Source organism: Vigna umbellata, chromosome 1 (genome assembly GCF_029865625.1).
Source record: "Vigna umbellata cultivar VRB3 chromosome 1, Vumbellata_1.0, whole genome shotgun sequence".
NCBI lineage: Eukaryota > Viridiplantae > Streptophyta > Magnoliopsida > Fabales > Fabaceae > Vigna > Vigna umbellata.
In genome coordinates this window covers 54,409,815-54,423,562 of record NC_142165.1, presented here as the reverse complement: position 1 = coordinate 54,423,562, position 13,748 = coordinate 54,409,815, and the positions used below count along the sequence as shown (strand labels likewise).

The 13,748-nt window shown below is 32.9% G+C and overlaps 1 pseudogene; it reads left to right on the top strand.

Moving 5' to 3' along the window:
* The first annotated feature begins 5,015 nt into the window (after positions 1-5,015).
* Positions 5,016-6,326, top strand: LOC124836589 (cytochrome P450 714B3-like; annotated as a pseudogene).
* The last annotated feature ends 7,422 nt before the right edge of the window (positions 6,327-13,748 follow it).

Here is a 13,748-nt window from a genome sequence, read left to right as displayed (position 1 = left end):
GTTGGTTAATCCTTTTTAATATAATATTCTTTTCCTATTTTTTTCTCGTATAACATGAATTTCAGATATCACAATATTGAATTTCGAAACCAATTTCGAAAGCAAATAATGATAACCAAGTTGAACATTGTATATTACCCATTTCTTCTTGACTCGAATTCTAATAAGGATTGCTTTTATTATAAATTTCACTTGAATATTGAATATGATTACTTTGTTAGAATACGACCATGGTCTTAAGAGCATCAAACTCTTGCTACGTTGGTTCTTATTTAGAAGAACTTCTTCAAGTGAGAAAGGATATTTATTACACTTATATCCTTGAAACTCTTTCTAAGATGTCACTAGTAAAAAAAAAAAATTAAACTCGCTGGCTTCGGTTTAGGAGCAATCGAAGTCTATCAGAACGCGGTGGCATTTTCGTAGTTTAACCGAACTTTTCTGCCTCGGTTCAGAAGGAACCGAGGGGAAAAGTCCTTCAAACAAAAGGAAAAAATCCTACTGCTTTGGTTACTTGTGAACCGAGACAAAATTCTACCCCTTTTTGCCTCGATTCTGAACTGAGGCAAAAAGCCTACCCCTTTTTGCTTTGCCTGTATATGTTTCGGTTTAGGAACTCTTTTCTATGGGCAAAAATAACCACTGTCGTTTCCCTTGACTGCACTAGTGTGTTCTTCCCTTTTCTTGCCTTGAATTTCTTTGTATTTTATTTTTGCAAACTTGTTCTAGCTTTTGTTTTCTTTCCCTTGAATGTGGCAAGCTTACTTGATCTCCCATAGATCTTTCTCTACCACTACAAAAAAGTTGACATTATGTAGTATTTATTTTTCAATTTACAGGGTTTTTTCCTCCGCAAATCAATTTGTAGGAGTTTTTTAACTCTCCACAGTTAGAGTCACAACAAACTATCTACATAGGTTTAGCACGACTCTTAGTATTAGAATTACAATGACAAGGTTTTTAACCTCTTTTATTAATGGAGGTTTTTGACCTCTTTTATTACAGGAGGTTTTAAATCTCTTTTTTTTCGAATTTGTAGATTTACTACTTTGCTTGTATATGAATGTATGTCTTTATTTTAGGTGTTTATATTTTTGTGTTAATAATATTTATTTACAACAATATTAAAATATATTGACGGGAACAAAAGATATAACAAACTTTGTTCAAAATCATCACAATAACATAAAAGTAATTTAAAATGAAACATAGTTACAACTTTTGATTTCTTAGAACTATCAATATTTTTTTCATCCACTCATCTTTTTCATCCACACATGTGCTTCGTCTATATTTTTTTCCTCACTCTTTCATCCTCATTCCTCTTCTGATCTTTTTCATTCATACTTATGTCCTTCGTCTTCTTCATCTGCATTTTTCTTTTTCATTTACATCCACTTCCTTTATTTATTATAATTTTTTATTTATATTATTTTAGCATGGAGGTACTACACGATTTTTTTTAAGTTATTGCCATTAAGGTAGGCCTAGACGTTTATGAAGCTTAAAACAATATTATTTTTTTTAATAGAAAAACCAAAGTTTATTTTTTAAAAGATAAAAATAAAGTTGGTTGACACATAAATATATAATTCAAATGGTTCTTACTATGTAATAAATAGTACACATTAATATTATTAGTTCAATTTCACAAATATAATTTTATTGTATAATTAATGTTTTTGAAAATGACATGGAATCATTTTCAAAAGTGAATTTAAATATAATTTAAGTTTATAAATTAAGTATAATTTAATATATTTCTAATTAATATGATATTTTTAATATTATGGAATAAATTTCAACAAAGAGGAATTTCGTTAATGAGTTGAAGAATTAGAATAAGTATTTGTAAATGAGAAAACATTTACCTTTATATTTAATCTTTCACGTTTAATTTTATTGAAACAAAACATGAGGTTGACCTAAATTTTCTTTCTTCATTCCACTTTTTTGTTCTGCAACCCTACGTTAAGACAAAATCATTAGGAATCCTTGTTTTAAAGTTTAATAGTGTCTATAAAAGGTACCGTTTAGGACAACACACTAAACAGTGTAAACAAATTCTAAGCAACATACGCTACTTTAAACAACTCTATATAAATAGTCTTCACATAAAGGCTATAGTAGATGTATAGATCAATAAAAGGACAAAGTTTTACTCAAAAATTCCGCATTGATTCAAAAGAACCACTACCACAAAATAGGCTTTTTAAGTATGTTATTTTGAACTTTTTAAGTCTCCTATAAAACAAATTATCATAAAACAGGCTTTTTAAGTATGTTATTTTGAAATTTTTAAGTCTTCTTTAAAACAAATTAGATTTGATAAACTTAAATTTTAAGTCTATTGTCGAGCAATAACTTAGATCTTCATGCGGTTGTAAATAAAAATGGCAGCGGATTTAAGTCGTTATGACCATAATAGACTTAAATTTACTTTTTTTTTTAAATTTTACTTATTTAATCATTAAACCAAAACATGAAATATAACAACTATTCCATAACAAAATATATATTTCCAATTGTTCAATTCAAGTACATAATAAAGAGTTCCAAAACTTAAATAAACAACAAGATGTCTAACTTAACATTTTTAGTCTAGTGAAAGTCTAACTTGTACTTTTAAGTATAAACATAACCTAAACAAAACTTAAACAACACGTAATCAAAATCTAATCTCCATTATGGAGAAGACAACTTTCTCATTCATGTGTTATTTGGCAAATGTCTCCTTCAATATATGTTGTGGATAATTGAACACCTAAAACAAATAATGTTATTATGTAGTGGTGTACCTAAAATTGTAGAATTCGTGCATTAGTTATAACTGCTTACCGTTATCAAATTATCATAAATTCCTGTCTGGATAATAGCTTTGATCCAATATATCACGTAGTACCCACATTCCCATGGACTAATCTGTCTATTACACTAAAATAAAAGAAAGGAAAATTCATATCATATAACTTGTACACAAAATAATTATTTTAATAATTAAATGATATCTCACCTAGGGATATATAATTTGAACTTGTTTTTGTATGTTCCTTTGTCATATAACTTGTACACAATAATTAATTTAACAATTAAATGATATCTTACCTTAGAATATATAATTTGAACTTGCTTTTTTCTGTTCCTTTGACATAAAATGTTTGTGCCATTTTGGAAATGTTTCCTCAATGCTTTTGTCAGCCATATCATAAGCAATACGGTTGCATATGGAAAAGCAACATCTAGGACATATAAGACAAAGTCAATGTTACTAAGTAACAAATTTTTTTCGAAAGTGTCTATATATAGAATATCACAAAGAAAAAAAAAATTCATTGATTATACTATTATATATGCTGTCAAAACTCTTTTTCACTTGCGTTTTCAAAGCTCTTTAAGAAAGAAAAATCTTTGTAACAAATTTTTCAGATAAACTTTGTATTGCTCAAATATCTTATCCAAGAGAAATTTTATCTATACTTGTTTTTAGAAAAACACTCTCGTGCTTTGATATAATCAAAAGTTACTTAAAAATACTTATTTGTTTAATTCAGAAGAGTTAAGTAATATAGTCAGCTAAACTATTTGATACCATAAGTGGTTATACGTATTGTAAACTAAGAACGGTTAAACTTGTTGTAATCTTTTCAAATATTAGTGTAACATTTTAAGAGTGTTTAAAGGAAAATTGGACGTAGCTTAGTTAGAGTGAACCCGTATAAAATCAAGTCTTCAAGATTGTGTGCAGACGGTTTAACCCTGACAAAAAACGTCTAACACTAGAATTACAAAAAGTTTTTAAACTTTATTTAACCCCTCCCTCCTTTCTAATATTTACTTGTGATTTCACTCCAGATTTCATTCTAATACCAATTATAATCCTACATACTATAAATATTTCATGGTGTTGAGATTGTTGATCACTACAAGAAATAATGGAATTACATACGGAACATTATATACGGATTTAAATTCGTATATAAATCAGGTATTATATACGAAAGTTATATACGGAAGTTATATATGGATATCAGAAAAGGCGTTATATACGGATATTATATACGGACTTTTATATACAAAAAAATCCGTATATAAATTCTGTATATAAAGTTGGCGCGTGGTAGTGGGAAAATTACCCAAGGATATATCCCTATGTAATTCCCATGAACCGTATGTAAGTAGAATGAATTATATTATATACGGATTTCAACAATATTTTTTTAAAAATAATATATTTTTGATTAATTAGAAGCTGAAACATATCATTCTCTCGAACCAGAGCTTTGCTGTGTCTCTCGAACCCTCGAGCTATCTCTCTCTCTCTCAAACCCTCGAATTCTTTCTCTGTCGAGCCGTCTTCGCTCTTGCCGTCCTTCTCTCGAGTCGTCTTCGCTCTCCCTGTCCCTCTCTCCAGCTCTCTTCACTGTCGTTGTCCGTCATGCTCTGCTTCTGTCTCCTCTCTCTCTATCGAATTGTCCATCATGTTCCGACGTTCACCAAGCAATGTCGTTGTTCGGTCGAGTGTCGTAGTTGAACGTTGAAGGAGTATCTCCATCTGGTAAGTAAACCCTAATCCTAATGCTTAGTAATCGATGAAATCGTTAAATGGTGAAAATCGCAAGCCTAGAGGTAGAGGTAGGGGTAGTTGGTTGATTGCTTGAACCAATTTCATTATTGAAATGCGTAATCAACTTGACTACATAAGATTTCTTCCCCTTCCCCTTATCAGATTTTCCAGAAGGTGGAAGAGGAGGGCCAGAAGACCTGATGCCATATTCCTGTACGTGCAATGATGGAATTAAGAGTGTAAACATGATTCAATCAACAAGAGAAAATATGTTGTAATGGTAATAATATAAATTACATGCCAGAAAACAAGATTCAATCAACTTTTATGTAATTCACTGTATTGATATGTTAGGTTGCAGAACTTTAAAAAATATAATCAAGACTTTCTTAGACAAAACTCTTCTTTGTTTAACAAATCAAAAAATAAATTGTAAGACACACCCAGTATAATGCTATGGAAATTTGATGTGTTAAGACTAACTGCAGTTGCAAAGAGGCTACGTTCAAAGCTAGTGAAGCAACGTATCAGTGGCCCACCACCAACTATTCTGCTTGGAAATATTTTGGAGTTAAAGGAATCTCACTCTGCCGCTTCAAAGCCTCCTCCTCCTTCTTCTTCAAAAGTCCCTTCCTCTCACGACTGTGTTGCTCTTCTCCTTCCACTCTTTGAGAAATGGAGAAACGAATATGGTATGTGTCTTTCATTCTCTTAATATACATGATAATTTCTACCTACTATCAGTATATATTATGTTAGTAGTTAGATCACAAGTACATATATATAATGCAAAACTTTTGTAAACAGGTCAAGTGTTCACGTTTTCTCTTGGAACCATTCAAATAATGTGCGTGAACCAACCAGATATGGTTAGAGACTTCACTGTATGCACATCCTTGGACTTGGGGAAGTCTGCATATCAGCTAAAAAACCTAGAGCCTTTGTTGGGTCAAGGAATTTTATCTTCAAATGGGGCAAAATGGGTCCATCAAAGAAAGATCCTAGCTCCAGAACTATACATGGACAAGATTAAGGTATATAAGGTTTTCATTTTGCCTGCTATTATACTTGATTTCATTAATATCCTAACTTGCATTAACTTTATTTTATGTGCTCCCAAAGGGAATGATGAATATAGTCAGTGAGTCTGCTGTATTTGTGGTAAACTCGTGGAGTAAAAGAATAGAAGCAGAAGGTGGAGTTGCTGACATCGAAATTGACGAGTGCATGAGAAATTTCTCTAGGAATGTTATTTCAAAAGCATGCTTTGGAAGCAATTATACCAAGAGTGAAGAGATTTTCTTGAGATTCGTAGCTCTCTAAGAGTTATTGTCCTGGAAAAATATGTTCAGACTTATCCCTGGCATGAGGTGCAATACAGTTTTTCCTTATGGGTCCTAAAATATTGTTATAATTGTCCTTTCCTTTTTTCAACTTAAGATTAATTTACGTGTGCATGTTACAACTACCTTTCAATAAAGACCAATAGAGAAATATGGACATTAGAAAAGGAGGTGAAAGAAATGATACTCCAGGTGGTGAAGGAAAGAAAGGAAACTACTTTTGAGAAGGACTTGTTGCAAGTGGTTCTTGATATTGTTAATAAGAGGCTATTGACAATTTCATCATTGATAACTAGAAGAATATATACTTGGCAGGCTATGACACAACTGCAATTTCTGCTACATGGTGCAAAATTATCAAAGCACAGTCAACCAAGTGGTATCTATACATCAGATCAGTTTGCAGATGCTCTTATTAATGCATATAGTGATCAACTAAAAGTTAGTCTCTAACTCTCTTTGTCTTTACCAATTCATGTTTTCCTCTTCAATTTGTTTGTTATTAAATGAATTGCATAAAAAAAACTTGTGTTTGTCATGCAGATTTTGTACAACTATGGACCAATAAAAATGGTGTTGTTTGGAATAGGCCAAATAGGTTGCATCCCATGGCCATAAACAGGCCAGATGGTAAAACATACAAGAGTTTTTCATCCTAAAATATTGACTTTGCTTTCCTAGCAAACAAAAAAGTTGAACAAGATGAACCGAACACAACTGATGACAAAGAAATAGATGCTATAAAGAAATAGATGCTAGATTGGGGAACAAGAGTGAAAATAATCGATGGGATTGACAAAAATATTTGGTCATAATGAACTTCAAGAAAATACAATTGAATCCTACATTGGAATCCTACATTTCTAAACTGGACAACATTATAAATGCAGCAAAAATAAATGAAGAACACGCCCTAACTCTATTTAGTGCTAGAACTTTGAAATTCATCTTCGTTGTCATCTTCACCTTCTCCCTCTTCATTGTATTCTTCTGATTCAATTGTATCTTCATCCATTTGCCCTTGAAATGATGAAATATTGTTGGGGTCCACTTGTTCAAGACCAGCTTCTACATCTTGTAATCGGACAACTTCTTCAACATCAATGACGTCATTAACATGTGACATTTCCTCCACTTGGTATGGAACATCAGTTTCTACATCATTAGAATCAATGCATCCTCTAGGCTTCGTCTTTATCGCAACACACCAACCTTGTTTGTCCGTGCGTGATGTAGGATATGGTACATAATAAACTTGTTGTACATTATGTGCAATTATAAAAGGATCAAACAACACATCTCTTTTATCCATTCGAATATCCACAATGCCATACTTTGAATCCACCCTTGTACCTACTCTCGATGGATCAAACCAATCGCAATAAAATAATACAATTTTCTTTTCAGTGGTTGTTGAATTGTATTCCAACTCATAGATGTGTTTAATGACACCATAGAAATCATCTTGACCTCCTTCTGTTAGCCCTTTAACATGAACCCCACTATTTATTGTCCTCTTGCCCTGGCTCCATGCATGGGTATGAAATTTGTATCCATTAGCAAAGAAGGTGTGTCATTCCTTTACACACCTTAAAGGAGCAATTGATAAATCTCTAAGATGTTGGTTCCTCACACTTAAAGGCTCGTCATGAACTTACATTTAGAAAGGATATGAAACTATTCAATAATGTAATCATTAAATAATTAAGGAATAAATGAATGAGTAAAAATGATTGGAAGTCGTACTTTTTGCCTGAACCACAAAGGGAAATTAGCATGTATGTCGAACTGTTTGACTCAGATAGTTGATAGGTATGTAAGAATGAGCTGTCGACATGTATAAAGATTGTACAAAGATTCTGAATGAAAGAGTTGTCAAGGTTCAACTCTGCAAGGTGGGTTTCAAGCCTAATTATTTCATTTGGGAGGATCATGGGGAAAGAATGCTAGAAGATGATGTAGAGAATCATGAAAGTTGGATGAGTGTTGAGATAGAAGGTGGTCCAATTAACCAATTTATGACAATAAAAGACATGGTGCATGATGCTCTTAGGCAAAATGAGTCATGCCAAGCAACTACTTCAGATAACATTGAAGAGGCTCTGAATGAAGATACACAAAGGTTTTATAATTTTTTGTTGGATGCAAACCAGCCGTTGTATGAAGGAGCATCAAACTCGAAATTATCAATGTGTGTTAGGATATTAGCTTGCAAGTCAAATTGAAATATCCCTAACCAATGCTTAGATTTTATTGCAAAAATGGTTATAGATGGAACACCCATCAAATCAGGTTTGCCTAAAACATACTATGATGCAAAAAAGTGTGTATCAAAGTTGGGATTACAATCGTAGAGGATTGATTGTTGCGTGGATGATTGCATGCTCTTCTATGATAATGAATATGGTAAGAATGATGGGGCGTTGCTTGAATGCAAATTTTGTGGAAAGCCAAGATATCAACCACGTAACACAGGAGCAACAACTACAAAAGAAGTTCCTGTGAAATCAATGTTCTATTTGCCATTAATTCCTAGACTACAAAGAATGTATGCCTCAACACAAACTGCAGGACATATGACATGGCACTATCAGAACAGGTCGACGAATGGTGTTTTGCATCATCCATGTGAAAGAGAGGCTTGGAAGCACTTTGATAGTGTATATCCTGACTTTGGTATCGAGCCACGCAATGTACGACTCGGTTTATGCTCTGACGGTTTTAACCCACATGTACAGGCATAAAATATACCATATTCATGTTGGCCAGTTATTGTCACCCCTTACAATCTTCCTCCAGAAATCTGCATGTCTAAACCTTACATGTTCTTGACATGTCTCATTCCCGGGCCATTCAATCCAAAGGTTGGCATAGATGTTTACTTAGAGCCCTTGATAGACGAATTGAAGAAGTTGTGGATGGGTGTGATAACATGTGATATTTCAAGGAAACAAAACTTTATTTTGAGGGCCATGCTGATGTGGACAATTAATGATTTTCCTGCTTATGGTATGTTGTCCGGCTGGAGCACTCATGGTAAATTGGCATGTCCACATTGCATGGAGGATACAAAGGCTTTTAGATTATATCATGGGGCAAAAAATTCATGGTTTGATTCCTATCAGAGGTTTTTACCGAATGACCATGCATTTAGGAGGAATAGGAATGCTTTCAAGAAGGGGGAAGTGGAGATGGATGATGCACCACCATATTTGACGGGAGCAGAAGTTTGGAATAAAATTAATGGTTATCCTAAAATAACTGAAAATGGTGCACGAAGAATTGATGGATTCGGTGAGTGGCATAATTGGACGAAAAGAAGCATCTTTTAGGATCTGCCCTATTGGAAGGATAATTTGTTAAGGCATAATCTTGATTTCATGCACATTGAAAAAAGTTTCTTTGACAACATCTTCAATATTGTGATGATGTGAATAGGGGAAAGCTCATTGGGATGAAAAGCCATGATTGCCATGTGTTTATGGAATGCTTACTTCCTATAGCGTTTAGTTCTTTATCGGCTCATGTTCTCAATCCCATTACAGAGATAAGTCATTTCTTCAGAGATTTGTGTTCTACAACATTGAACGAGGATGACCTAGTGAAGATGGAAGAAAAGATTCCAATCATTCTATGCAAGATGGAGAGAATATTTCCTCCCTCATTCTTTGATTCTAAGGAACATCTCCCTATCCATCTTCCATATGAGGCAAGACTTGGTGGACCAGTCCACTATAGGTGGATGTACCCATTTGAAAGGTGACAATATGACATCTTATTGTTCAATTTACTTGGCATAATTCAAAAACCTAACATGTCACTTTCGTAATTGTAGGTTCATGGGATATGCTAAACATTCGGTTAAGAATAAAGCTAGGGTTGAAGGATCTATTTGCGCATCATACTTGCATAGAGACACAACTCATTTTTGTTCCCACTATTTCAAAAATTTCATGTTAAGACCACAAAGCAGTAGAAATGAAGTAGACACTGAAACATAAAGCCTTACGACAACATTATCAGTGTTTGACCAACCTGGTCGTCATTCTGGGAGGGAATCAACTCATTGGTTAAGTGATGAAGAATTGAGATAAGCTCATGTTCATGTTTTGATCAATTGCAATGAAGTTCAACCTTACCTTGAGTAAGTCTCAAATATTTCTTACTGATATATTTAATTGTCTTTCATAATAACTAAGCAGATCAAACATTTATCAAGTTCTACTTAGGTTATATAGTTTGGAATGAAGAATAAAATTTAGAGTGTTGAAGACGGAACATATTTTAGAGTGTTGAAGTTGGAACATATTTTAACTATTGGAGTGGTGGTAGGACAATGGATATTTATGTGGCAACAATTGTTATCAGTGTTGGGTATTGAGGGTACCAATAACCTAACATATTTTATTACCCTAAAACTAAATATATTAATATTCTTTTGCTGAATCGAGTATTTTAAAAATTTATTATATTTTTTTAATCATAAAAATTTAAACCTACTAGTTATTTGACCTTGGATTAATTAGGTCATAGGAGGCCATTATTCCGTTTGGATTTGCACAATAGCTTTTCATAGAATCGTAAGTCATCATCATTGCAATAACTATTAGTAACTTTTCTCATCCCTTTTATTTTTATAGCCATACATGTCTCTGTCACACAATAAAAGAAGACGAGAAAAAAAAATAGGAATTTGTTGTGTTTTATTTTTCACTTTTTATCTTTTCAAGCAATGAAAAAAATCCAATGCAGACGTGGAATATGAAATCTTGAATTGAAACAGAGATTTGGAATGAGTGTACATAAAATTATCTGTTAATTTAACTTTTTAAGTTTAATTATATTTTAATTTTTATTAACATTGAAATAGAGACAAATGGTTTAAATGAAAAAAAAATCATATTACAACAGTAAAATTATTTTATTATTTAATTACTTTTTAATTTTTTTATAAAATAATTATAATTGTATAATATTTATGACACTTTTGTTCTTTAAATAAAATAAAATTATAAAGTAGTTTTCATTTAATATTGTAAAAATGTGTAACAGTAGGGTCTAGGTTTTGTAGTTGGTTATCACGCCAGTCTCATACACTAGAGATCCCCATTTTGAACCTGGGTTCAGACAATCTAATTAATTTAACTTATTCAAAATCTAATTAATTTAACTTATACAGTTTGGAATGAAGAAGAAAATTTAGAGTGTTGAAGTTGGAACATATTTTAGAGTGTTGAAGTTGGAATATATTTTAACTATAGGAGTGGTGGTAGGGACAATGGGTATTGATGTGGCAACAGTGGTTATCAGTGATGGGTATTGAGAGTACCAATAACCAAGAAAGAACATTAAGATCATATCAAGCTCTCTAATGACAATCACCATAACATTGAACATTAAGATCATACAAAGATAAAAGCACAAATTATTAAGGGGGGAAAACCCCACAATAAACAGATAAAAGAACAGATTAATGAACACATCTTACTAGAGTCCAAAGAAATCAGACCAGACACAGGACAACCACACCATACACACAAGGAACAAAGAAAACAACACAGGGGAAAACTCAGGAGTAAACATACCTTGCTTCAATTTCTAATAGATCTTTTGCTTCACTGTACAACACTTTAAGCCTTCCCAATGAGGTACCCCACACTTCTCAACCACTTCAACACCTGTATCAAAGTCAAAATAAAATTTCAACAAAAAAATAAACACATATCATAGTAGAATGGATGATTCCTTATAGATTTCAACAAAAAAATAAACACATCATCTAATTATGATTCTAAAAAATGGAAGCAACACCCTAAATGAAATATATTGTGGATGATTCCTTATAGATTTCTAAATATGTGAGTTAATAGTAATATTGAAAGGTGATGTGCAGAACAAATTGAGGTTGATGATGAGTAAAGGTGAAATGAAAAGGTGGTGAAATTTTGCTCAAGTTAAGATGTCACTCCTACGTCTTCTGTTTAGCCTATAAGATTAGGTAAAGCAGTCTAAATTGGTCTGATAGATGTGGGTTGCTCAAGTCCCTAAAGATTAAGTCTGTCAAATTATTTTTTCTCATCAAACACATGTTGAGTTTCATTGTAGGGGGTGTTTGATGTCAAAGGAAGATAGTAGGTTTCATGTCTCACTTAGAAGAAAGAAAGAGATTGGATTCAGTTTTTCATTTCTTGTGAAGCAGACCTCTATTGATTTTGGCATACTAATCAAGTGGACAAAGGGTTTTGCAGTCTCTAGAACTATATGCATTATCTACCTTTCCTGAGTGTAGTGCCACTGTCCAATTTCTATTATTTAACTTGGTGCGCATTTATTCACATAAAAACTTCAAACAAAACTAATATAATAACTGCCTTGCCACTATATTTAAACACTAACGATAAATATTAATACAAGGGCATTGTGCATTATGAGGGGCAATGTAAGTTGTGTCATTTAATCAGAGCCACTAGCTACAGTTTTATGTTTTGCTATACTTAAATGGTAACTGAAATATATTAATCCAATTGTGGAATGGCTGAAACATCAAACTACTTACACAGGCAGGAAGAAATGTCTAAGCCTTTAAAATGAGGCATCTTATTAGTTGTTACATGCTGCAGCATTGAACCAAAAGTTCAGATTCATTTAACTTAGTTTTTTGATTGGGAGTAATGAGGTGCTAAATGAATTTAAATGTTCAATTGATGATTTACTTCACTTGGAGAAAATTGATAAATGTATAATAAAAAAATATCAAGGATTCTTGTAGCTCACTAGAAATAAATCCAATGAGGAAAGGGAACTGTTCAAGGATTTCATAAGAGGAGTGACACTAAGCTAGGGAGGTCTGGACAACCTCAAAGACTTCTAAAGGGAAAGCATGAAAACTATCACAAATATGGGTCACCTTTCTAATTTCTAATGTGACCCCTAGCTCCCATGTACCTAGCTTCATCATTGCTTAAGCCCAATTCATATACTACATCAAAAGAGGATACTTGTTGGACATAGCAGATGTCATAACTGAGGAGATTTTCAAAGTTTCATGTTCTTAACCTAATGGCTTGGTCTGGAGATAGACCCTTTCAAATGGGGGAATCTAGTGTAGTTATAGTGGTACAAAAACAACCACAACCATAGCAACTAACACCACCATAAAAAAACAGTAAAATCCAACACCAGTACCTCAACAACAACAACAATAGCCATAACAGGACACCTCTTAAGAGCATAATTAATTTGTTAGCACTACTCTACAAGAAAAAGTTCCTTATAATGAAGGAACAAAGGAAGGAAGATCTGAAGGAAGCAAGCTAGAGTCCTATGAACCAGAGGACTTCTTTGACTTTACACCAGAAAATTCTAAACCAAATAAAATTAACATATTACACCAAGTTCAGATTCAAAAAGGCTATAATATAAGGCCCCAACTCTAACAATGCAGAATAGCCACAAATTCATGTCCATGCATTACACTAACATGTATCATAGCATTCACGACTTTACATACTTAATACAGTCAACAATACTTAAAAATTAACATTATGTATATATACACACACACATACACACACACACACACACACACACACACACACGCGCACACACACACACACACACACACACACACACACACACATATATATATATATATATATATATATATATATATATATATACACCGAAGTACATTGCATACCAAACCGAGCAAGAGAGGAAATTAAAAACACCTTTTTCTGGTTCCTTTGGCCTTCGCAGCACCAAGTTCTATGTCTCAGCTTAAACCGCAACACAGCAGCCTCAATCGATACCTCATCAAAATCCAACTACGTCTTGTCAAA